Source organism: Pteropus vampyrus, unplaced genomic scaffold, assembly GCF_000151845.1.
Source record: "Pteropus vampyrus isolate Shadow unplaced genomic scaffold, Pvam_2.0 Scaffold286, whole genome shotgun sequence".
Taxonomy (NCBI): Eukaryota; Metazoa; Chordata; class Mammalia; order Chiroptera; family Pteropodidae; genus Pteropus; species Pteropus vampyrus.
The window spans coordinates 369,272-376,019 of record NW_011889067.1 but is presented as its reverse complement, the minus strand read 5'-3'; the positions used below and the strand labels follow the sequence as shown (position 1 = coordinate 376,019).

The window sequence follows — 6,748 nt, the reverse complement described above, 5'->3', positions numbered from 1 at the left end:
GCTCTCTGTCCTCAAATATCCGGTGGTGCATGAAGAACTCAGTTAGTTGAGCGAGCTCCCGTGGGTCTTTTGTGGGTTTCTAGTCCCATTGTCCCCATGCACCCCTGCTGCTGACTGTGGGCTGGCTGGAGGTAGGTGGGGTATCAGATCTCCCTTGACACTGCCTGGAGAAGGAACAGGGGCAGACTGGACACCGCCAGTGGCCACAGCAGGGCCTCAGTAAACGTCAGAGGGTGTTTTACAGGGAGTGACGTTGTTGGTGGCCATGGGGAGAAGATCGGTGGTGAGCAGGCCGTCTGCTCACCGCCTCCGCGGGCCTCGGGGAGGGATGGGGAGCTGCAGTCTCCGCTGAAAAGAGTTTCAGAGGGAGAGAGAATTTTTGGGGTGGAGCCAGTGCACACTGGGGGCAAGGAGGCTGCATGGGGACTTGAGGGAATGTCCGAGGACACAGAGCTTGTTCCTCAAGGCAGTGGCCCCCGCCTTAGTCGAGAGTCAGAAATACCTGGGACATTTCTGGAAAGATTCCTGGGCCTCAACTCAGACTTAGTGAGTCAGAGTCTTTGGAAGTGGAGCCCGGCAAGCTGCATCTTTTTAAAGCTGGGCCCGGACCGAATCAGTCGCCCCCTCTGATCGATGGACCTCATGGTGAGAAGGCTTCTCAGACCTGGGGGTGGGGCCAGCCTGACTAGGGACGAGAAATGGAGAAAGACTCGCAGGAACATGGTTACTCTGTGACTTTGGCTGCCATTTCTGCTTTCATGTTTTATACAGTCTGATACCCGGACTGTCCCCCTCGCTCAGGCATCCCTGTCCCCAATCTGGGAAAAAGCAATGCCCTGTGCTGGACCGACCTGCATCCTTTCTCTGGGTCATCAGTGACCAGCCCCTTGGGCTTCAGCTCCTGGTTGCTCTGAGCCCCCTGTGCCCCTCTCGTCTTGTGTTTAGGAAGCTCAGTGGTCCCGTCCGACTTCCCACTGGCCCTGCCTTCGATCGGAGCAGAGTTGGCCATGTGGGTGAAGGTCCTTGAGACTGGAGGCAGCGAAAGGTGACTCCAAATGATTTATGCAGAGAGGGTGGGAGATTTCTTATCAAGGCAGGACCACCCAACACTGTGCACAACAGTTCGGTATCCTTTTAAAAATGTTTTTTGAGTATTTTTGAATTATTGTTTAACCTTTTCAGTAGAAAAGCTGGTCTTTGTGTAGGGGGACAGCTGACGAGCACGTGGTCTCTGCCTTGTTGTCCAAAGCCCCTAAAATTCATACCCACTGGGGAAAACGAAACCTCCCCTACCTCTGATTTACCAATCCTAAAACAGGTCGTTGTGACAGGATTAAGTGAACCCTTGGATGGAGACTCCCCCTACTGGCTATTCCAGGAATTGCTTCCGACTGCACAGTACCCGTTAGTAAAGTCCAGATGATCCTAATTTTCTCCATCTTACTACATTTCCAGTGTAGTCTCATCACTCCTTATAGAATACGTGCCCCGGTAAGGAGCCTTTCATGGGCGTACGCACATGTCTCAGGAATCCAAAGCGAGAATGACTTCCGGAAGGACCGTAAACAAGCAATGAGAAAGCACTGTTTTTTTCTTTATCTTCACTCATTTTTGCTGCTCTGTGTGTTCCTGCTTCATTCTTTGTTCTTTCTGAGTATTATTTTTTTTTTCCCACCTCTCCGGCCCATGTGACAGAATATGGCCACCGCTACCCCAGCCTTTGGTGTCGCGTGTCTTGTTCCAGCCACTTCAAAAATCCTGGGAGGACAGGTTTTGAACGAGGTCAAATTACGGTGCTCTCCCAGTCGTCTATGAGGGTGGGGAGACATTCTCCTGGGGTGCAAATATATTATCCAGGAGCTCTGCCCTAGGGAACAAGGGCACATACCCCAAAGCGGCCCCTCTACGATGACTCTACCCTCCAGCCTAAATGTCCCTTCAAATATCAGAGGGCGTTCACTTTCTGTTCTGTTTTAAAGGACGAGGAACCAGACAGAGATTCCTCTTCTCGAGTGGAGGTTTTGTCAGGTCTGACCATGAGCCATGCCGTGGCCTGAGTATAAATGTAAGAGCGTTACTCTTGGCAGACGAGATGGCCCCCGTTCAAGTTCCTGGTCATACATGAGTCTATTTCAGCCGTTCGTGCGATCAAGCCTTCAAGTCTGTTGACAAATCTGACGTGGTTTCTTGGGAGATGCCTTTCTCTCCCTGGCCTTAATGGATGAGCTCCGGATCATAAGGACGGCTCGTCCTCTGAGGCGTGTGCCTTGCCTTGGCGCTGGAAGCTAGTGGAAGCTCACGGTTTGCCACCTCTGTTGTGTTCACGGCTACACTGTCACTTTGTGCCGTCGACCGTGAACAATGCAGATCCATTGCCCGGTGAACAGGGCTCTGACCATCGCACCTTTAATACATCGAAAATGTAGGACATACGGTGAAAGGCTTGATCCCAGCCAGAAATGACACCCTCTTCTCCCGTTTTTTGTTTTGTCCAATTCAGACCCGCCCTAAGGAGAAACTGCTCGTCAGGGGCCTGTGATGCGTGTTGGCGCACGGGCCCGTGGAGGCCCTGCACGGCAGCCTGTGGCAGGGGCTTCCAGTCCCGGAAGGTCGAATGCGTCCACACGAGCAGCTGCCGGCCGGTGGCCGACAGGCACTGTGCGCGGGACGCGAAGCCGTCTTCCTGGCAGCACTGCGTCGGGCCTTCCTGTGACAGTATGTACCCTTCTCAGGTATCACGACTGTCCCAGGTGTCAGATCCCCGTGGCGCCCGCCTCGTCAGCCTCGTGTCCGAGGGGCCAGTCAGGATGGATGTGGTATCTTGGGATACTAGGAAACGAGCTGCTTTGATGTGGGTGCAACTCAGTCTCTGGAGAGAAACACGTTGAATCATTAAGGTGTCAGGGGCCTTGGGGACCGTCTGCCAGCAAGCACCGGACACCTCTTTCCGCAGACTCCCCTTCTGCCTGGTGCTCACCTCCGCTGGACAGGTGCTTGTGGGCGGGATGGTGCAGGTAGCAAATATCCGGAAGCGATACGTAAAGTTTAATCGTACGCGTGTTTTTCTAGGGAGCAGGCCCGTAGCTTCCATCAGTTTTGCGGGGGGTCCGTGCTCTCAGCACCGAGAGGAGCAGCGTGGGCCAGAAGGGCTGTGAGGTCCCCAGAGAGCAGTGAGAGGCCACCTGGCCTAGCTGAGAACCGAGTCCAGCGTGCTTCTGAGTTGCGCAGAGTGCTGGCCCCAACCCAAGCCCCGTTTCCTCCCTTCCCTCTGTGGTCTCAACTGATAGGTTCCACGAAATCGAATGAATTTGTGACGAGGTCACTGACGAGCCGCGTGTTAAACGGATGTGGGCTTTCTCCGCTTGTTTTCGCAGGAGAATGCGCAGACACGACTCACTACTGCGCGTCCGTAAAGCATCTTAATTTGTGTTCCCTGGACCTCTACAAACAGCGATGCTGCCAGTCGTGTCGTGAAGGGTAAACTTTTGGAGGGGGTCCTCATTGCTGCTGTGAAGACGAAATCGTGTAGAAGCTCCTTTCCCAAACGTAGCTGGTGCAGAAACGTGTCCGGTGCAGAAACGTGTCCTTCTTCGAGAGCTCTAGATTCTGCCGTCAGGCAGAGGTCGCTGCAGAAGCATCGCCGTCGATATTATGTACTGTCGTTTTCCCGTGGCCGGTTTTTAATTCCAGCTCTTCGACACGACAGACTCCAGGACTGACAACAGCACGACGAGCGGGCACACCATCATGGCGCTCGGGACCTCATAATGAGAAGATTGCCGGGATGGCCAGCGCGTCGTCACGTGCCGCCGCTTCCCGCCATGGCTGGGCTAGCGTAGAGCAGCACGCCTTGAAGACTTGGGAATCACAGCAACTGACGACTTCCTCTTCCCTCAAGCTTTAGGGTCTCCACAGGTTTAGAAGGCATTTTACATTTTGGACGCTCTGGCCGGTAGTTGCTAATAGGTTGGCACTAATGCGTCGTCATGGGTCCTTAAGTTCAGTCTGTGAAAAAGAGTCGGTCGTTTCGGACAGGCTTGTAACGCTCACCGCTCCGAGGGTCGTGGGAGGGGGGCATCTCGCCCTCGCCCTCAGAGAACCCGACAACAAACACGCAGTGTAAATGTCGCCACCATTTTCACAACCGCGGAAGTCTGTCTGTGACCAAGGGAGGGAGGCATCTTGGGAATCGAAGGCGAAGGAAAGTTAACCTTTTCTACTGATTTTGAAGTATATTCGAAGCTTGCTTTTAAGAGCTGTGAATGAAACTTTTCCTAAGCACTATTTTCTTGCACACAAACAGCAAAATCGAAGCCTTATTAGATCTAATTTATGCATAAAATTGTATTCCTAGGGATTTTTATTTTGGGAGAATTATAAGAAAGTGACCTAAATATGAAACACGGTTGTCAAAAAAAAAATTGTTTATGGTAAACAATTGTTTTAATTGGAACCTATTTTTCAGTAAATCCAAAGTGAATTAGGGTTAGTCTGGAAGTTACAGCTAGGACGAGGGATAGAGTTGGGATTGGGTGGATACGTTTGGGGTTGGTTTCAATTGCAGTGTTGGGTTCAGGTGAGAACAGAAGTTGAGTGAGGGTTAAGGCTCACGTTGGCTTTGGGAGTTTGGGTTTGGGCCGGGTTAGATGAGAATTGGGTTGGGTTTAGATGGAGCCAGTGCCGGTGTCAGTGATAGTGTCAGGGCGGAGGGTCCGTGTGGAGTAAATATTGCTGCTGAAGGAGTTTGGGGCTGGTCCGAAATTGCAAATTCTAAAGCCGATTTGATTGTGGGGCTCTGCCCCTTCCATGCTGCCACTCACGGCTTTGGAAGTCACACAGCCCAGAAGAAGCGGTCCTGCTTCTTCATTCGGTGTCCCAGCTGCCTGTACCCAGGCTGCCTGTGGCCTGTTGGCCACAGAGTTACCTGAAGTAGGTCATGCTGGACCTCGTCCCTGGTCACTCATAAGCGGACCGTGCATTTGGCCTCAGATTTGTCTGCGGACAAGCTTGCCGCGTCTCTACCACGTTCGGAGCACCAGCCGTCCTGTCCGACCTCGCCCTCGCTGACGCTGGGATGAGCACTACTGTAAGTAGAGGGGGTGCTGGTTGGGAACGAGTGGGGTGACGTGAAGAGGACACACCAGCCCGTCAGTTACTGATCATCAACCGACACTTGATCGTTGGAGGTTTTTAAATTAAAGGAAAGATCGTTTGTAAAATACTCTTTGTAGATACTTATATGACTTAAAGGTGCAATATTTTATTTTGTACAGTGTGTAATAAAGACATGGGACATATATTTTTCTTATTAACAAAATTTTTTTATTAAGTCGATTCACTCTTGTATTTAAAGTTGCTGTTTTTCATTTGCTATTGTACTTTTTTGGTCTTATTCAAACGACATTCCTGTGTACTGTATTTTACTACTGTTTCTATAACGTAAGAGTACTGTTTCTCTTTCATGACCTTTAAGTAATTCAGAAATAAATTGACCAATTATTCAGTGGCATCCTTATAAATGTGGGTGGCTTACTCGTGTTATGTTTTTGCGAGCCTTGGGTCTTGTCACCTTGACCATCTCCTTGTGAGTCCAGGAGCAACCCCGATGGGTCTGATGCCCTGGACTGTCCTTTGGAGCGGGGGTGACAAGATTCATGGCAGATCACACAGAGATTTCTCCGAGTCCCTTATCCCCATCATTTACGCCCCGTGAATCAGAGTTAAAAGAATGTCGAGGGCATGAGCGGTGGAAAGAAGTCCCAAATGGACGGCCCGAAGCAGGTGGTAGCTGGGCGAGCAGGAGGTGCTAATACCCTTTCATTCTGCGCCCTGTGAGGAGTATTGGGATGGGTGGGAAAGCACACATTCGTCCTTCTTTCTTCTTCCTTCATCCTCCCTTCCCCCGCAAGTCCCGCCTGAGAGTGGAGCATCATCAGGAGAGAGAGGAAAAGTTAGCAACTCATTTCCAACTGGGAGAAATTTCTGGAATGACTAATGATGTGGACTGTATGCGTCAAATTGTGTCCCCTCCAAAATGTCTCACTCACAAACTGAGACCTTATGTGGAAATGGGTCTTCGCGGGTGGTCACGTTAAGATGCCATCAATTGTTAGGGTGGAGGATGTTGGTGAACGTCCTATGTCTGTGAATGCCAATGCGAGTGATATTAACTGTTACAAATTTGGACACAGTTGTGTGTGTACACAGGGAGTGTGCCATGGAAGATGAAGGCAGAGATGGACAAGCCAAGGAGCACCAGAGATGGCCAGCAGGACTCTGGAAGCCAGGAGGGAGGCGTGGAGCAGACGCTCCCTCATGGCCTCAGGAGGAACCAGCTCTGCCGACACCCCGATCTCAGACTTCTCGCCCCAGGCCTGAGACGGTACGTTTCTGCATTTTCAAGCCACCCAGCTTGTGGCACTTTGTTCCAGCAGCCTTAGCAGTAGTACCTACATCTGTCTGTACTCTTTGGGGAAGTACCTATTTAGATCTTTTACCCATTCTTTTCCCTCTCGTGTTGGTTCTTGATATGTTCTGAATACATATCCTTTGAAGTCCGTTTCATAGATGCAGACGCAGGGCTCAGAGAGGGAACGTGATTTGCACAAGGTCACGTACTCATCTGTCTGTGGAGGAAGAGACAGTTCCCTTTGCTCTTCCAGACTCGGCGTCTTTCAATGCCGACTGGCCGCGAGCCCCTCCTCGCCATGCCGCCTCGTTATATTCTGCAGGGGCTACGCACGAAATA

At 51.3% G+C, this 6,748-nt stretch overlaps 1 long non-coding RNA gene across 1 annotated transcript; it reads left to right on the top strand.

Annotated features, from left to right (window-relative positions):
- Window positions 1-2,606: 2,606 nt before the first annotated feature.
- On the top strand, window positions 2,607-5,519 carry LOC105302884. Its single transcript, XR_002776423.1, has 2 exons — window positions 2,607-2,732; window positions 3,375-5,519. It is a non-coding gene; the product is annotated as an uncharacterized LOC105302884 (long non-coding RNA).
- The last annotated feature ends 1,229 nt before the right edge of the window (window positions 5,520-6,748 follow it).